Raw genomic sequence first — 17,944 nt, forward strand, 5'->3', positions numbered from 1 at the left:
CTGCCTTCGGCTCAGGTCATGATCCTGGAGTCCTGGGATCGAGTCCCGCATGGGGCTCCCTGCTCAGTGGGGAGTCTGCTTCTCCCTCTGACCCTCCCCCCTCTCATGTACACTCTCTCTCTCTCTCATTCTCACTTTCAAATAAATAAATAAATAAATCTTAAAAAAAAAAAAAAAGAATCCCGACTGGGGATCCCCACTGGGTTTCAGAACTGCGTTGGGCCTGGGACTCCCTGCTACGTCCACTTCCCCATTCTCAACTGGTAAACCTACACCTGTCCTGCTGTGAGGGGTGCCCTGAGAAGGCAATCTGTCTCACTTGGTTCACAAGTGTCCAGGACCAGCACCCAGTGGATTGCACCAAGCGGATGATCCAGGGGAGGAGACTCCAGAGCTCTGTGGTTCAGGCAAGGTCTGGGACTTTGAGCTGGTGCTGCAGTGGGACGAGACCCTGGGGAACCTCAGGAGAGGGAGAGGTGTATTTGGCATTTGGGAGGATACGAATTCTGGGGTGCCAGGACTGTGGCAGGCAGAATCCTGAGATGGCCACGAGACTCTGGCATACACGTATCTCCCACCTTATTAGCCTAGGTACTGCTGCAAAGGCATTTCTGAGGATGTAATTACGGTCCCAAATCAGCTGACCTTAAAACAGGGCAAGCCAAATAACATGGTCTTTCAAAGCAGAGTTTTCTCCAGCTGGTAGCAGAAGAGCAGGTCAGAGGGGTGAGTCCTACCGGCCTGGCAGAAAACAACTTGCTGTCAAGTACCCACCATCCTGGGACAAGAACTGTGGGGCCTCTAGGAGCTGAGGGCACCCCCAACGGACAGCCAGCAACAAAGCAGGACCCCAATCCAGCAACCACCGGAGATGGGCTAGTGAGCTCAGAAGATGACCCGAGTCCCAGACAAGAGCCTCAGCCCAGCACGCTGATTTCAGCCTCTGAGGCCCTGAGCAGGAAGAGCAGCCACACTGTGCTAGACTTCCAACCCACGGAACTGGGACTAGTAAGTCGGTGTCCTTTAAGCCACTAATTTTGTGGCAAGTTGTTATGCAGCATTAGAAAATTAATGTAATGGTATTTAAAGAAATGGAGTTAATAGCAGAAGAAAGGGCCAGTTTCCCAAGCATGTAAAATAGGGTGACCACCAGCCCTGGGACCATTTTCATTAGGCAACTATTCTCCCAATTCTAGAGACAAGGAACAGGTTAATAAACAAGGGGCAGAAGCTACAGCCTCTTGGTCTGGACTGAACTGTGCCTACCTCAAATTCCTGTGTTGGAGCCCTAACCCATCTCCAAAGATGGGGCCTCTGGGGGCGAGAGGGTTAGATGTGTAAGGGTGGGCCCAGATGAGATTAGTGTCCTTGCAAGAAGAGCCCGCAGAGGGCTTCCACAGCCAGGAGGCAGCTGGTCCGCACCACGAACCACAACTAGCACCTTGTTCTTGGACTTCAGTCCCCAGGACAGTGAGAAATAAATGCCTGCTGCTTAAACCACTCCATCCATGACATTCTGTTGTGACGGGTAAGACACCCCTCTTGTGATTTCTGATGTCCATCTTTTTCAAGAGGCTGCCTTCAACGAAAGGCTGGGGAAAACGAAATGCCTCTAGCCATTCCTGTCTCTACAGTAAGAAAGGCACTTACTTTATGGAAAATAAATGTTATTTGTCAGCAAAAGTCCTATTTCCATTAACGATTTCAAACCCTTCCACCCACTGAACCTTCTGCCAAAAGCATCAAAACTGATGAGTAGGGCTCGCCCATGTGCCTGTGAGGAAGGATGAAACGGCCGGAGGATGCCTCCCCATCAGAAACAGAACAGGGAGGGCCCGGCTGACTTGCCCCCTGGGAGGACACTGGGAACTGCGGCACCAGAAGTGCAGCCAGCGGGGCTGACCCAAGTACCACCACAACCTGACCGTGTGTCCCCGATGGCGCGACATGAAGCCCTCACTGGCTCCTACGAAGGGATCTCCCAAATCTCAAGCCTGACTCTGCCTCTCTCTCATTCCTTCAGTTTATAGAGTACACAGGGACAACAAAGGTGGACAACACCGTAAGTGAAGAATCAGAAAAATCCAGGTGTGACACGTCACCTAGACAAGTCAACCCTGCGGAGGGCAAGGGGGGAACCTAAAAAGACACTAAGGGGCCATGACCTCCAGTGCCACTCTGGGAATGCAGGTGTGTCTGGTTCAGGAGGCGGCATGACGCCCAGTGCACTCTGAGAACCCAGGTGTGCCTGGTTCAGGAGGGGCATGGTCCCCAGTGCCACAGAGGGAACCACCTGTGTCTGGTTCAGAAAGGACATGACCCCCAGTGCCACTCTGGGAACCCAGGTGTGTCTGGTTCAGGAGGGGCATGACCCCCTGTGCCATGCCCGGAACCTGCCTGGATCTGGTTAAGGGAAAAATGCCATAGAAGACATTCTTGAGACAAGTGGAGAGATGTGAAAATGAACAGGAAATTATTAGCTGTTATATGAACCAAGTGCCCATTTCTCAGGTGTGATAATGACATTGTGGTTTTGTGGAGACCATCCTAATCCTGTGACTTGTGTGCTCTTGAATTATTTAAGGAACTTGGTAGATTGTCTGTAGCTACTTTCAGATGATTCAATGACAATAAATATGTATTTAGAAAAAAGAGGTAAAGCAAATATGTTTGAGCATATAATTAGCACATAATTGCTAGATCGGGGTGGGGGTACAGAATTCTTTGTTTTTCTCCATTGTGTTATTTTCTGAAATAAAAATGGGGAAGGCTGACCCTTCTCTGCTCCTCAAGTCCCATCTGTGGCCTGTGTCTGTTTCCTCCCAGGCACACAGGGGTGATCAGAGGGCAGACCTGGGGTGGCTTTAAGAACCAGACAAGTTGATACACACAGTACCTCCAGGACAGGGCTACACAAGGTGTGAATAAAGATCAGTTTTTAGTTTTTTGCTGAGCATCCAACACCGGCCAGGCCCTGCTGAGCATCACCACACTTCCTGCCTCCATAAAATCCAGTTAGCAGGGGTTTCAAAGAGGAATGCAGACAGCTTTCTACTGTTTGCATATTTCTTGCTAAACATCTGGAATTTGCTGTTATTGCAGCAAAGTCCAGAGAATACTGATTCATTTGCAAAATAATCCAATTAACTTCCACTCTCCAAATTCACCTAAATATTAGCAGTTCTCTTCAAAAAAGCAATCAACCCAACAATCAGTTTTTAAGGACTATATTTTCTAGCGAGTTTTATTTCTTATCAATGCGTTTTGCTTAATTTAATAGACAATTCTGAAAAATGCGTCTAAGCAAGGATCACACCTTAATCCTCTCATTATGTGTTAAGTGTTTCATTATTGTTGTCATTTGGCCTTCAGAGAATTCAGTTCCGTAGGGAGGAACATGGCATATCAGAAAAGATAGTCTTATTATTTTTAGAGGTCTTACTTCTTAAAATTTAATGATAAACTATCAACTTGTAGAACAGTATGGTTCTGTTTTTTGAAGCACAATGAATTGGGTAGCATTTTTGCACTGTTAACGGCAAATATTAGAAGGGTAGTAAGAAACTGTCCCCAAACCTCAACATACTTCAATAGTAAAATTAATTTTCAATTTCAAATTCGATTCCGACCACTAAGCAAATAGCTTCAAATGAAATAATAAATCCTGGCATTTAATAAAGAGTAACAGTATAAACCAAAACAAACCTTGCTTTATAATTCAAATCTAACAACTCAAATAAGTCATTCCAATCACTGGCAAAGGGCCCTGCCTCACACTAGCAGGGTGGAACCCTGGCAGGTCCAGAGAGAATTGGGCAGCAGGAGGGGACACTTCCTTCCACAGAGAGCTCCTGGAACAAGTCCCCCCACCCCGGATGGGTATGCTTTACAGCTCCATGCTACAGCCCCAGCCCAGAGTGCCAGAGAGAGGCATGGTACTGGAGTCTAGGCACACCAGGGAGCCCCAAGCCCTGAGCACTAAGGCCCTTACATTCAGGATCCTGGAGCATGACTTCCTTACAAGGGTCAAATATCCAAAACGTCTCAGGATCTTACCTCTGAAAAACTTCTTACAAAAGCCAGTTTATAATTCCTGGAGCAAAATCTTGGGCAGGAATAAAAGGATGTTCTGGAAACACTGAAATCACTGAACTTGAAGCTATCAAAGAATTCTACAGCACTCAATTTAATTTGCAGGATTGGTGGGGGAGTTGGTTATGATTTGCTACAAGTGCAATTCCCAAGAATCTTCCCTATTTATAATTTATTTTCCCCCATGTTTAAGTTCCAGCGGTTTTAGTCATTATGTTGACATCAGAGAAACCTATACATTTAAAGAGATAGCTGAATTGTTGCAACCTTATACTTAACACACTGCTCTATATACAATTCTGCTAATTTACTTACAGGGTATTTCTCAGGTACAGGCCCTATATTAGCTGAAACCTGGTAAACGACAGGTGTTAAGATGGCCACAGTGACCCTCACCCCCACTCCCAGTACACACACCCTTCCTCTTGAATAAGGGCTGGGCCCAGTGACTAGGTTCTAACAAAGAGAACATGGCAAAAGGGATGGGATGTCCCTGCCAAGATTAGGTCATGAAGACTGTGGCCTTCTCGCTTGCTGCCATGGTCTATCACTGGCTCCCCCTGACTTGCCCGATGAAGAGCCCCAGGGGCTGAGTGAGCGGGCCTGGAAGCACAGTCAGACACACAGTCAAACCTTCAGATGAGACCACAGCTCCAGCCAGCACTCTGAAGGCAGCCTTGTGAGACTCTGAGCGAGGATCCAGCTAAGCAGTGCCTGGATTCCTGACCCACAGACACTGTAAAGTAATAACTGATGTTTTAAGGCACTAAGTTTCGGGGTAATTTGTTGGACAGCAATATATAAATAATGCAACCATGCAGCACTATCACACCTTTAAAAATCCAAGAATAGGAAAATAAAGAGCCTAACCAAACTTGAGTGCCCAATTTGGCAAGTCTTTTCCAAAACTTCACAAAACAAATTAAGTTTTAAAAAAGGAACAAAAGCACAAAAAAAGAAAAAATCAGAACTAAGTGTTGAGTAAGAAGGTCCCAAGTGTGGTTACATTTGGCAAATAAAAGTTCCTAAGCTGGACTATGTGGGGACTCCATTTGGTTAAGATTTGGTCCTATGAAATGTCAATCTGAAAATCTAAACGGGTTTTCTCCCAAGTAACCAAGCAATGAAGTTGTGGCACAAAGTGAAATACTGAACTGACCAGTTCAAGTGTCTCTCCTGGGAGTCCACATAGCTCAGAGTTTTAGATTTGTATCTTGTCCTACTGCCCAATCTCCGGATAAGTTTGCAAGCCTAACACACGTTGATCTTTCTAAAAGTATTCCTGCTGTTCACTCATTCATTCACGCACTCACTTCTTCATTTAACAGTTGTGTGCTGCCTGCTGGCCTCACACCAGGCAGCCAGGTCTGGGAGCTGAGCTGGACAAGGCCCTTGCCCTCTTGGGCTTTTCATTCTCTCAAACTCCTCCAGCATTATCTTACTGGACACACTCTGGAGCCATTCCCCAATCAAAGGGCAGCACATAACACACCCTATTTTTTCATTAGCACTTTCAAATTAAAGGAGAACACGGGTTCTAGATGAGTCTCATTCAAAGGTTTCAGAGAAGCAAAGACCCCCAATTGCTAGGTCCTTTAATATTTTCCTTTCCGGGAGTGGAGAAGGTGCCTGATCCACTCACCTGATATGTATGCTCGCCTGCTCCAACTTTCCTGCCCCAGGCCAGTGCCCCCAAAACACTTCCCTAGGCTTCCAATACTCCTGGTTGGACCCCACTCCTCCTGGAACTTCCTGGACACTGAAAACACCTCCAGTCTCAGGATGGAGGGCACACCCACACATGGAGAGAGAAGAGGGCAGGGGTGGTTGAAGGTGATGAACACTGACCACAAGGCCAAGGCAAAAGACAGTAGGCCTGGAGTAGGGGCTGGAAGAATAAGGTAGGGGATCTGGGCAGTGAGCACAGTGCTGACTTGAGGCATGGAGCCAGTGTGGACTAGGAGCTCCACTTGAACCCCCAGAGACATGAGGATGGTCCCAACCCTGCCTCACATGTGTCCCTAGGGCCCAGCCAGGCAGCATCTGCTGAAGGTCAGAAGGTCTGTAGGGCTGGCCCAGGTGCTCGTAACATCAGGGTGCTCAAGGGCCTCACAGGGATTTGCACTGTGGGGCTCAGGTGACCAGGATCCCTGATGCCCCCAAGCCTTCACAGCAGGTGGATCCAGTTGAGCAGACTGGACATATTAAAGGCACCTCTGGATCCTGCCTCAGGGGTCCAACCCCCTGGAGGGCTGGCTTGGGGTTCCAGCATTCCTTAGAGTCCACTCTTGGGGTCTGGGTGATTCCCATCGACTTGCTCAGGAGTTCTGGCCTTCTGAGGGACCTGTCTCCAAGTTCCAGCTCTTGTCTGGGTCCTGGCCCTCCCCGAAAGCCTAGCTTCTTCGTGGTCCTGCCCCAGCATCCAGATGCTCCCAAATGACCTACCTGGGGCCCTGATCATCCCGAGTCTGTCGCGTGGGATGAACCCTCCTCATGGCACCCTGGCCTCCCACTCAGAAGGGACTGTCTCAGGGTCTCGGAAGTGCTCACAGGACTGTTCTAGGATCCCGGCCCTCTTTGGAGCCAGTCTTGGTGTCCTGGCCAGCTGTTCCAGCCCTCCCTGGGTCCTGCCAGATCGTGGGGTCCGGCCCTCCTCAGTGACCTGTCTCAGAGTCCAGCCCTCTCTGGCTCCTGTCCAGTCTCAGGGTCCCAGTCTTCCTTGGTGACCCGTGCTGGGGTTGGACCCTCTTGATGACCCATCCCAGGGTTGGACACTCCTCGGTGACCTCTCTCTGGGTCGGTCCGGCGCTTCCTGGTCCCTGTCTGGTGGGTCTGGGGTCTAGCCCTCCTCCGTGAACCGTTTCAGGGTCTGGCCTTCCCCGCTGGCCCGTCCCGGGGTCCGGTCCTCCCTGGTCCCTCCCCGATGACCCGTCCCGGGGTCCGGCCCTTCCCCGTGACCTGTCCCGGGGTCCCGACCCCGTGGGTCCGGCCAGCGCCCGGAGCCTGCCGAGCCGTGTGGGGACTCCGCGGGCCGGGCCGACGAGGGGCGCAGGGGCGCGGGCAGGGGTCCCGAGCCTTCCGGGCCCGCACACCGGCCGAGGCCGCGGCCTGAGGAACGGGCGCCGCGGGCCAGGCCAGGCGGGGCGCGGACTCACTGACCTGCCGTCTCGGCTGCGGGCGAGCAGGGCGCACGCGGGGGCAGCGCCGGGAGTGGGGGGGGGTGCCGCTCCCTCCGGGTCCCCCCCAAGAGCAGGAGAAAAAAACCCGTCCGGAGTTTAAAACAAAGAGGCGGAAATGCCCGAACGGAGCCGAGCGCCGAGTCGGGGGCGCCGCGCATGGAGCATGCGCGTTGCGCGGCCCGGCTCCCACCCCGCAGCCGGGGAGGGGGCGGGGCCCGGGGGCGGGGCCTGAAGGGCGGGGGCGGGGCGTGGTCAGAAGGCGCAGGCGCGTTCGGGCAGGGCTTGGCCGAGGGATCTGGAGCTGGGAGGGTGCCAGGGGCGGGGCCCGCAGAGGAGGCAGGGGATTGCGGGGGCGTGGCCCGAGGGGCAGTGGGCAGAGGGGGCGTGGTCGGCGGGTGCTGCGCCGGGGTTGCGGGGAGGGAGAGTCCTCCCGGACACAGGATCTAGTAGGCAGCTGGCGCCGAGCCCGGCTCCCGGACCGGGGCATTCTTGTGGCGGAGTCGGTCTCGTTCTTGCGATCCAGTCCTTTCTGGGACCTAGCACAGAGCGCTCCCCGTGCTCCAGGCGGGAGAGTGGGCAGCAGGGCTGACCCCGCAACTCTGTGCGTCCACCCTTGCACAGGCCCTGCCCTGGAGCGTGAGCAGTGGCCGTGACGTCCATCCCTTCCTGGGGTCCACACCTTGGCGGGGGAGGGGGCAATAAGAAAGGCAAAAACAAATCTGGTGTCATATGGGAGCCGGATGAACTGGGTAGGGGAGGCAGTGGATGTCTGGAGTGTTAGTTACAATAGGGTGGATGGGCATGGAGACGAGATCGGGCGCGTTCAGGGTGGTATGGCCGTAGACGGGTGGATGGGCCTGTAAGGACACAGAGGGAGCCAGCCATAGAGGCACAGAGTCGGAACATAGAGGGAAGGAGCCCTGCAAATATCTGGAGGTGGGGTTCACAGGTAAGTTGTCCTGCCAGCACCAGGGTACAAAGTGGCGGGTGTTGAAGGATGCTTGCCAGGGGCCAGCATGGAAGCAGGGGGCATGGGGCATGGAGAGGGAGGAGATGAGGTCAGATGGAGAGGTCCCTGGGCATTCGGAGCAGAGGGTTGATGGCATGGTGCCAGCATGGTAAAGCCTCCCTCTGGCTGTCTTGTGTTTGTCTGGCACGAGCAGCGAGGGAGACAGTGCAGGGAAGAAGCTGCGGTGCTGCACTGGGTGGTGCTGGGGAGGGGAGGAAGTGTGGACTGCTGGGGCTCAGCCTGAGAACAGGCAGGGATGGGTGAGGAACGACTGGAAGAGTGGACAGCCTCTGACAATCTGGGGATGGTGATGGAGCACAGGAGGGTGGGGTCAGGAGTGCAGCTGTAATAGCCAGTAGACTCCCTGTGGCCCTTCTGTGAGTCTGTGGGCTTCGGGAGTGGAGTCTGAGTTTGCAGTGTTTGGAGTGAGGGATGGGGGGCGCTGAGCCCCCTGCCCACGTGGAGAAATCAGAGAGTCCAGGAGGGTCCAGCAAGAAAGACCCAGATTGAGCAGACTGGGGAGAAGGATCCCCAGGGGTGAGTGATGTCTTGTCAGCTGCTGAGAGGGGTGTGGGGAGTGGGACCCTTCTGGGACCTTGTCCAGTGCAGTGTGGTTGCATTGCCAGGGTAAAAACTGAATTGTGGTGGGCTCAAGGGAGGAGGGTAAATATAGACAACCTTTCCAGGGGTTTTTCTTTGGAGGGTTTCTGGGACTAGAGGGCTGTTTTCTGTTTGGGTCAGAGCCTCAGTGGCACTGATGGGGTACAGGGAGAGATGAGCACACTGGAGAGAGGGAAGGCTGCCTGAGCCCAAGTCCTTACCCAGGACTGGGGACCGGATCCGGGGCAGGGGGCTGTGGCAGCCTTTCACACTGGGGGAGGAAGACCCCGATGCAGGGAGTGGGCCCTGGGCAGCATCTCATCCAGCTGTTTCTATTTTCCAGGGAAATGGCAGCTAAGTTGAACCAGTCTGGAGTGGAGGCCTGGGTGTCAGAAGTGGGGATAGGGCACCTGGGTGGCTCAGTCGGTTAGGTGACTGCCTTCAGCTCAGGTCATGATCCCAGGGTCCTGGGATCGAGTCCCACATCAGGCTCCCTGTTCCACAGGGAGCCTGCTTCTCCCTCTCCCACTCCCCCTGCTTGTGTTCCCTCTCTCGCTGTGTCTCTCTCTGTCAAATCAATAAATAAAATCTTAAAAAAAAAAAGAAGTGGGGTTAATAGGCCAGGAACAGCCCTGGGCACAGAGCAGTGACCCCAGGAAGTCATGCAATGGCCTTCTGACACTGTAGCTGTCTGTCTGCAAATGGGGGAGAGCCAGAGTGTGTGCATGAGGCATGGCCACAGGTCTCTCTCAAAGACTGCAGACAGGACATCTCACCTGCCTGCTCTCCCCGGGGACCTCATCAGCAACAACACCCGAGATCTTGACCTTGAACTCTGGGCTCCTATATCCAACTGTCTGGCCATATCTCTTCTGGGCTATCTTTAGGGAGCTCAGGCTCTGATATCAGGATATCAACTCCTGATCTTCCCCCGAGCCTGCTACTCACCCCAGCCCCCATTGCAGAGGAGAGGGCTCCATCCTGCCTGCTAAGCCAAGACACTGGGGTCCTTTCTTCCAAGCCCATACCTGCTGTCAGCAGACCCCTCAGAATATGGCTATAGCTTTCCACCCCCACTCTGGTCCAAGGTCATTGATTGCCTCTGAATTAGTGCATAGCCTCCAGACTGGTCTCTCTGCTTCTTTTCTTGATACTCCCTCCCCCAACATCTATTCTCAACACAGAGTAGTAACTTTCATAACACATTAGTCGAGCCATGTTTCTCCTCTGCTCAAAAGCCTCTAGGAGCTTCACTCAGAGCAAAAGCGTAAGAGCAGCGTGATTGCAGGGCCCCAAGGAAACCTAAGATGATGGAACTGTGTGCTGTGTGGGTGGCGGTGGTAAGTTCATGGGTGTATACATGGGGCAAAACTCACTGAGCGTACTGGTTACATGTATGTGGTCTATACCTCAATAGAGCAGGAAAGAAAGAAGAAACCGGAAACATGGTACAAGCAGTGAGAGGACACTGCCTCCCCACCCCCAGCCCACTGCTCCCTCCTCCCAGGAGGGTGAGCTGTCCTCACTCCTGTGCCACCCAGCCATCCCAGGGCACTGGCCTGTCCTTGGCACCCACCCAGCTGCTCCACCTCACCTCTCCTGGACCATTCTCTGTGTTGGATCACTGCATTCACTTACAAACTCAGGGTGAGGCCGCCCATCTTAACAGTACGGAACAGGGCTTATTCTCTCCTGATGGTGTACTTCTGTGCTTGTCTTCACAGCATGACTCCTCCAAAGAGCTGTCTATACTCGGCCTCTCCAGTTTCTCTTTCCATGATCTCTCTTAAACCCTTGGGCTTCTGCCCTGCCCCAACTCGAACAGAATGCTCTGGTCCAGGCACCCAAGGCTTTGTGGGGCTCTGTCCAGTGGCCATTGTCATCTCCATGACCCCCTGTGCTGCTTCTCCCCTGAAATACTTTCCCCGTAGCCCATTCTCCATCGTGCTCTGCCCCATTCCTGGCACCTTCTTGGCCCCTCTGCCACCCTCTCTCCTCCTGGGCTCTTCCTGTCAGGCCTCCTCCCCTCTCCCTGAGGCTCCTCTCCTGGCCAGTGCTCACTCCGCCCATGGTTTCAAGCCCAGTCCAAATGCTGGCTACGCTCCTATGTTTATGCATGATGTGTCCCTCCAGTGGACAGCAGACATCATTCCCACCAGGTTCAGGACACAGCTCGGGGCGACACAGGTGACCTGCTTCCTTCCACCTTCCTCATCTCAACCAATAGCCACTCCATCTTTTCTGTTACGGGGGCACAAACATTTGGACTCATTCCTGATTCTTCTCTTTCTCTGTTTTCTCACATCCAGTTCCTGGGGAAGTCCTGGGGCTCTATCTTCAAATATGCCTTAACCCAGCCATGGCTCTGGGACCGCACAGCTGCTGCCCTGGCCTGAGCCCACCTGTTCTGTCTGGGTTGTTACCACAGACTCTGCCCTGCCCCCAGCCTACGCTGAACAGAGCAGCCCAGGAGCTGAGCCTTCAGTACCTAAGTCAGAGGGTGCCAGGCCTCTGCTTAGCAGCCCAGGGGTTGCTCTGAGTCTCCGAGGTCCTGCCTCAGGGCCAAGCCCTGCCTTGACTCTGGCCTGGCCTGGTTGCTCTCCCCAGCTCACTTCTTCCAACTGTGTGGCTCTCCTGGACATGCCGGCTGTCACATCTCAAGGCCTGGCAGAGCCGCTCCTGGACCTGGGTGGCCCATCCTTGCTGCCCATGTGGCTCTTCCCTCCCTCAGGCCTATGGTCAGGTATCCCCTGAGGCCTCTCCTGATCAGTCTGGCGACAAAACCTCACCATTTGATAACTTATCTTGTTGGCGAGACCCTCATATATTGCTAATGGAGATTGATAACATCCAGTGAAACTACATAGACATTTATCCTTTGGCCCAGCTATCCCCGAGTAGGAATTTATCCCAAAGATAAATTGGGAAAACTGGCAAAACACTGGCAAAATGCCAAAAAAAAAACCAAACAAAAAAAAGCCCCACGGACAAGGCTGCTAATTGAAGCATAATTTGTAACAGAAAAAACTGGAGCCAGTCCGCAAGGCATCACGTGTGAGTCTGCACGCTGTGGGTCCTGGTAGCTGTGGCAGGACGGGCAGATGCCCGTGTGTGCCATCACGGGGCCACCGCCAGGGGTGCGAGCCAGGAGGTACTGCTACGATGTGCAGGGTGCGGGGTGGCCATGTCGGTGAGGCGTCTGCCTTCCACTGGGGTCATGATCTCAGGGTCCTGGGATGGAGCCCCGGGTCAGGCTTCCTGCTTCAGTGGGGAGTCTGCTTCTCCCTCTGCCCCACTCGTGCTCTCTCACTCTCTCTGTCTCCAATAAATAAATAAAATCTTAAAAAAAAAAGGATAAGCAGGGTGGAGAGCAGGGTGTGTGGAGTGCTGCGGCTCACCCCGTAAATGCGGATCATCGTGTGTTCTGTGGGCTTGCCTGTGTGAGGACCCTTGTGGATTGCAGCAGGCTGGTGGTAGTGCAGGACATTTGTGTCATAAAACAGAGGGAGGGTAAACACAGCAAAACAACCTCAGCTGGGTGGCACTCACCTCAACGCGCACACACGTAAATGCACATCTCTCTACACAAACAAATGGACACCAGAAAAACTTGTTAAGTGTCCCATACCATACACAAGATACTAATTTCAACCATACAGAGAAAAGTTAGACATCCCATATTTTACACAAATAAATTAGACACTCATGTCTCTTTCTCTTGCTCTCTCACACACACACACACCGCTTTCCACCTCAGAACGCCGTGCTAAAAGATTCACCATGCCATATCCACAAACAAAAAATTAGATACCTGTCAAGGTGTTTTTTGTTTTTAAGATAGACTGATCGATTTGAGAGAGAGAGAGAGAGAGCGAGAGAGCGCGCGCGCGTGCATGGGGGAGGGGCAGATACCGTGCACCGAGAGCCCAACGTGGACTTGATCTTGTGGCCCCTGTGGAGGTATTTTTAAAAAAGTAGATCCTGTTGGGGCGCCTGGGTGGCTCAGTCGGTTGAGCGACTGCCTTCGGCTCAGGTCATGATCCCGGAGTCCTGGGATCGAGCCCCACATCGGGTTCCCGGCTCGGCGGGGAGCCTGTTTCTCCCTCTGACCTTCCCCCCTCTCATGCTGTTTCTCTCTCGCTCGCTCTCTAATAAAATCTTAAAAAAAAAAAAAAAGTAGATCCTGTTGGGAGGGGGTTCTCCATGAATTTCTCAGGTTTCTGTTCCTGCCTGGTCCAGGTCCTCAGAGCAAAATAATTTACAGCCTAGTTAAGAATGTTTGTCTCAGAGACATTCCGGGATAGTCAGGAAAAATGCCCAACCCTTCCCCTCCCTGGAGGAGATTTGCTCACGTTCCAGCATAAAGAGAAGGTTTCTGTCTCTGGAAGGCAGAATGGGGAGGTTCACAGCAGTCCTGTATAAGATAAGAGTTTCCTATTTCGGGGTTCTTCTTCGGAAGCGCACCCCCTGGCATGTGCACACCACCTGCCTGCCCATGGAAACGAGAGGTGAGGGACCGACACAAGGCATTGCCGTAGCCGCGAGGGGCGGGCGCTCTTCACCTCGGACCTGGGTCCCATGGTTCCTGCACACACATATATGGGACCTGTGGGCGGCTTGTGAGCTTACAAGTAGAGCAAAATCTCAGACCCAGCACAGCTTCTGATGTAACACACACTTGTTTTACACCACACACACAAAGTAGACACACTTTGCACACTACCCACCAAAGTATTAGCTGCCTGTTTTCCCGTTTCACCCCACTACACATACACAAAAGACAGAGACCCATCTTGCACCACACATACCAGAAACCATACAGTCTTACGTAACACATCATGAACACACACTAGATACCATCTCGCATTCGACACACACACACAAAGCAGGTAAACATCAGGCCATGCACAGCAACACTAGATACCCACCTCTCCCTCTCTCTCATATACATGCTAGATACTACTTTACACCATGCACATACAGAAAGCTGCCCACCTCACATGTGCATACAGAAACGTGAGAACTCAGATCCTTCCTCTTTTTTAGCAGGCTGAACAGGTCTGAGCAACAAGAAAAAGATTGGACCCCAGAGTCCTCCATGAAACGGGCTAGCCAGCTGGGGTTGCAGATACTCGTCCTGACTTTGATATGTAATGAGCCTCCAGGGCTGGCTTCCTAGACTATGGGAGAGACAGAAGAACAGATTAGGAGGAGGCAACCCCAAGGGCTTCTCTCTGGTGGGGACCAACTGAAGCACAGACCACAGTGACCAGAGACTTTCTTCCTTTAACTAAACAGGTTCACATTCCAGTGCAGATTCCCTGATTGGCCTCCCGTATGGATAAGAATGAAGTCACACCGTCCTTTTTGAGACAGCCTGAGAATCCAGATTCTGATTTGCTTACTCAGTCCCCTGCTGTGGTGCAGCATCGGTGTGTGTGGGTTTTCAGCAGCCATGAACTTGGGGAAAGCAGAATGGAGTGGACCCGAGTAAAGACGTGGGTGCTGGGAAGGGAGGGTGTGCGTCTGCAATCAGAAGGCTCAGAGGCTCCTGTCCAAGATGCACACTGTAGGGCAGGGTTGGGGGAGTGGGCCGCCCTGTGGAGAACCTGCTGGACAGACCAGGGGCAAGGCAGAGAGGTCGCCCACCCCGCACACTTGTCTCTTCCTCCGCAGCTGTGTGCTGGCCCCAGCCTGTTCCAGGGATTTGGGTGTGGACAGACTGGCTCCTGCCCTCAAATAGCTGACATTCTCTTGAGAGGAGCAGATAAAAGCCAAGTAAAAGCCACACAAACAGGATGGGCTGTGGCCATCTCATCATCTAAGGTGAGATTTTTTTCCCCCAATACCCTCAGCGAAGAAGGTGTTGGCTTTGCTCCATCCTTGGCAAAGGGACTGCTCTCAGTTGCTTAATTTTGAACAAGATACTGTTTAGGGAAGACACGGTGGCCTGAAAAAGCCTTGATTAATGCTAGTTTGGGATGCTGATGGGAGTCTGTGTTTGGTTAAGGAAAAAGGAGATAAAGAATTGGAACAAAGGTTTAGTCATAATTGTGTGTCAGGTGTTATTTTAAACCTTTAAAGATCATTGTGTTTTTTTTTTTAAGATTTTATTTATTTATTTGACAGAGAGAGACACAGCGAGAGAGGGAACACAAGCAGGAGGAGTGGGAGAGGGAGAAGCAGGCTCCCCGCTGAGCAGGGAGCCCGATGCGGGGCTCGATCCCGGGACCCTGGGATCATGACCTGAGCCGAAGGCAGCCACTCAACCAACTGAGCCACGCAGGCGCCCCATAAAGATCATTGTTGAAGGAAGACATAGGTGGAGATCACTGAAGAGTTTCTTCAAGATGTGGTGGTCCCAACAGTGTGCAGTTGGAATCTGGGTGCAGAATGACCCTTTGTGGATGGTGGTGTACCTCGATTCAAAACTTGAACAGCTGAGATGCTTATGTTGAAGATATTAGCCCAAATTTAAATAAAATGTGAGAGTGGAAAAAGTTGTTTCCAAATGAGTGTGCTTTCCATGTTGTGTGAGTTTTGAGATAATTATAGATTCAAATGCAGTTGTAAGATATAATACAGAGATTCCTTGTACGCTTTGCCCAGTTTCCCCCAAAGATGACATCTTCAAAACACAACTGTATGATATCACAGCCATGATACCAACATTGATGAATCATGATCTTAGATTTCTCCAGTTTTGCTTACACTGACATCACATGGCTGTGTCATACGTAGAGTCCTGTACCCACTGCCACAGTCAAGACAGAGTATTTCCATCACCAGGAGGATCCCGTCTCCCTTCCGCTCCCTCTTCAAACCACTAATCTGCTCTCCACTTCTAAAATTGTATCTTTTCAAAAATATAAACAAATGGAACTTGTGAATATTAATAAAGGGAAACCTCACTAAAATGGAATAGGGAGGTTCCACAGGTGAAGCTCTGAATTGCAGACACAAAAAGAACAGAGGGACCTCAAAAGTAAGTCAGTGCCCCTGTAGTTACTACTTTATCCCAGAGGAGGAAAGTTTCCTTCTCCCCCAGCAACAGCCCAGCCAATGAGAGACTGCCCCCACTCAGCATGATTACCCTGTGATTCCCCCAACTGCTTGGTGTATGAACAGTCCATTCCCACTTAGCCCCATTCCATGGTGTGGATGCACTGTGGTTGGCTTAACCATTTGCTCACTAAAAGGCAAATAGGTTGTTTTCAGTTTTGGGGTATCACAAATAAGGCTGTTGCACACATTTGGGTATAGATTTTTGTTGAAAATATGTTTTTAGTTTTCTGGGATAAATGCCTCAGAGTGAAACTGCTGGGTCATATGATAATTACATGTTAGTTTTATAAAAACTGTTGACCTGTTTTCTGCAGTAGCTCTACCATTTACATTCTTAACAGCAATGAATGAGTAACTGAGTTACCCATAACCTCACCAGCATTGGATGTCATTGGTTTTTCTTTCAGCCATTCTGAAAGGTGTATAGTGGTATCTCATTGTGGTTTTAATTTGTATTTTCCTAATAGCTAGTGATGTTAGCCATTCATCATCACTCACCATTTGTATATTCTCTTCAGTGAGATGTCTTTTCATGTCTTGATAATTGGGATTTTTTTTTTTTTTTTACTGTTGGGTTTTGAGGGCTCTTTATATATTCTAGATACCAGTCCTTTGTCGGATATGTGGTTTGCAAATATTTTTCCCCAGTCTATGTTTATAAAACCCTTTTGATAGGAGTAGCATTAGGTCCATAGATCAATCTGGGGAGAACTGACATGTTTACTGTGTTGAGTCTTCCAATCCATTTTTTTTTTTAAGGTCTTCATTAATTTCTTTCATTTGTGTTGCATAATTTTTAGCATACAAGTCCTGTGTACAGTTTGTTAATTTTGTACCTGTTGACCTTAAAAATAAAAGTCAGTTATTTTACCAGCAAGAAAAAAAAATGAGTTTACTCAGGAATAGCAAGGAATTGCAATGCAGGACAAGCAAGCTGCAGCCAAAATCATAGGCTAATCCAAAAAACAAAGGAGAGGAATGTTATTTGAAAGAGAAGAAGGAGGAAGTTGGAAGGGGTTATTGTGAATGAAAGTCCACTGGAGAAAGGCAAGAGCCTACCACGGTGGCAGTTTCTCACCGGCTAAGTTGCAGGGGTGGTTAATTTCTTGTAGGAGATGCAATGCACATCTTTTCCTCTTCAGGCCTGTAACTGATGATTCTTTCCTATTGATGATTCTTCCGTTAGGATCTGTACTGGCAATTTTTTTTTTTAAAGATTTTATTTATTTGAGAGAGAGAGTGAGAGAGAGAGCACAAGAGGGGGGAGCAGGAGAGGGAGAAGCAGACTCCCCGCTGAGCAGGTAGCCCAATGCGGGACTCGATCCTGGGACTCCAGGATCATGACCTGAGCGGAAGGCAGTCGCTTAACCAACTGAGCCACCCAGGCGCCCTGTACTGGCAATTTTTGACATTGAATGGTACAGCATGAGAGCTCCTCCTTCTGGACTCCTGACTCCATTTTTGTTGAGGTTTCCTTTTATTAATTTTTACAGACCCAAGTGTTTAATTTTCCGAAGTAATTGTAAATGTTATTGTGTGTTTAATTTTAGTTTCCGCATGTTCGTTGTTTGCATGTAGACCTGTGACTGTGACCTTACTAAGCCTACTCCACAGAAGAGCCCTAGGGATGGGGAGGAGGCCCCCGTCCCCTAGCTGAGCAGGAGAGTCAGAGGTGGAGAGGGACAAGAGTGCCAGGCTTGTCTCATGTCCACCTATGTCAGCCGCATCGAGATCACAGGTGGCCTTAGGGAGAGTATTATTTGGAGAGTAGAAGAGATGTCTGCGGTGGACTTCTGGGTGGGGAGGAAGCTGGAGAGGAGGCTGTCCACCCACAGGGGAGTTCTTATGGAAGAGAGACAGCTGACACTCCCTCTTCTCTGCCTTCCAGCTCTCAGTTCTCTCCCCACTCTGCCCCAGCTGTTTCGTCAATTGTCAACTGAAGATAATAACCCCACCGGGGGAGGCTGACTGCCCCCAGGTTCACCCTTGTGAAACTGCC

At 51.1% G+C, this 17,944-nt stretch overlaps 1 protein-coding gene and 1 long non-coding RNA gene across 6 annotated transcripts in view; one reads left to right on the forward strand and one right to left on the reverse strand.

The window, feature by feature from the left end:
* Positions 1 to 7,435, reverse strand: part of PCGF3 (polycomb group ring finger 3) — a 54,106-nt gene extending 46,671 nt beyond the window's left edge. For 3 of the 4 annotated variants that reach the window (XM_006747909.3, XM_081812856.1, XM_031018854.2), the window contains exon 1: positions 7,252 to 7,364. The gene's annotated coding sequence lies outside the window, so the exon portion shown is untranslated. Of the gene's footprint in view, positions 1 to 7,251 lie in introns of all 4 variants that reach the window. The other variant, XM_081812859.1, reaches the window with a different exon arrangement.
* Positions 7,436 to 7,650: 215 nt separating this feature from the next.
* Positions 7,651 to 15,495, forward strand: LOC145720372 (uncharacterized). 2 transcript variants are annotated; one of them, XR_014143287.1, is made up of 4 exons: positions 7,651 to 8,220; positions 14,179 to 14,312; positions 14,557 to 14,706; positions 15,010 to 15,495. It is a non-coding gene; the product is annotated as an uncharacterized LOC145720372 (long non-coding RNA). The 2 variants fall into 2 exon arrangements; XR_014143288.1 differs by lacking the exon at positions 14,557 to 14,706.
* The last annotated feature ends 2,449 nt before the right edge of the window (positions 15,496 to 17,944 follow it).

This window comes from Leptonychotes weddellii, chromosome 2 (genome assembly GCF_054177405.1).
Source record: "Leptonychotes weddellii isolate Sample4059 chromosome 2, ASM5417740v2, whole genome shotgun sequence".
Lineage (NCBI taxonomy): Eukaryota > Metazoa > Chordata > Mammalia > Carnivora > Phocidae > Leptonychotes > Leptonychotes weddellii.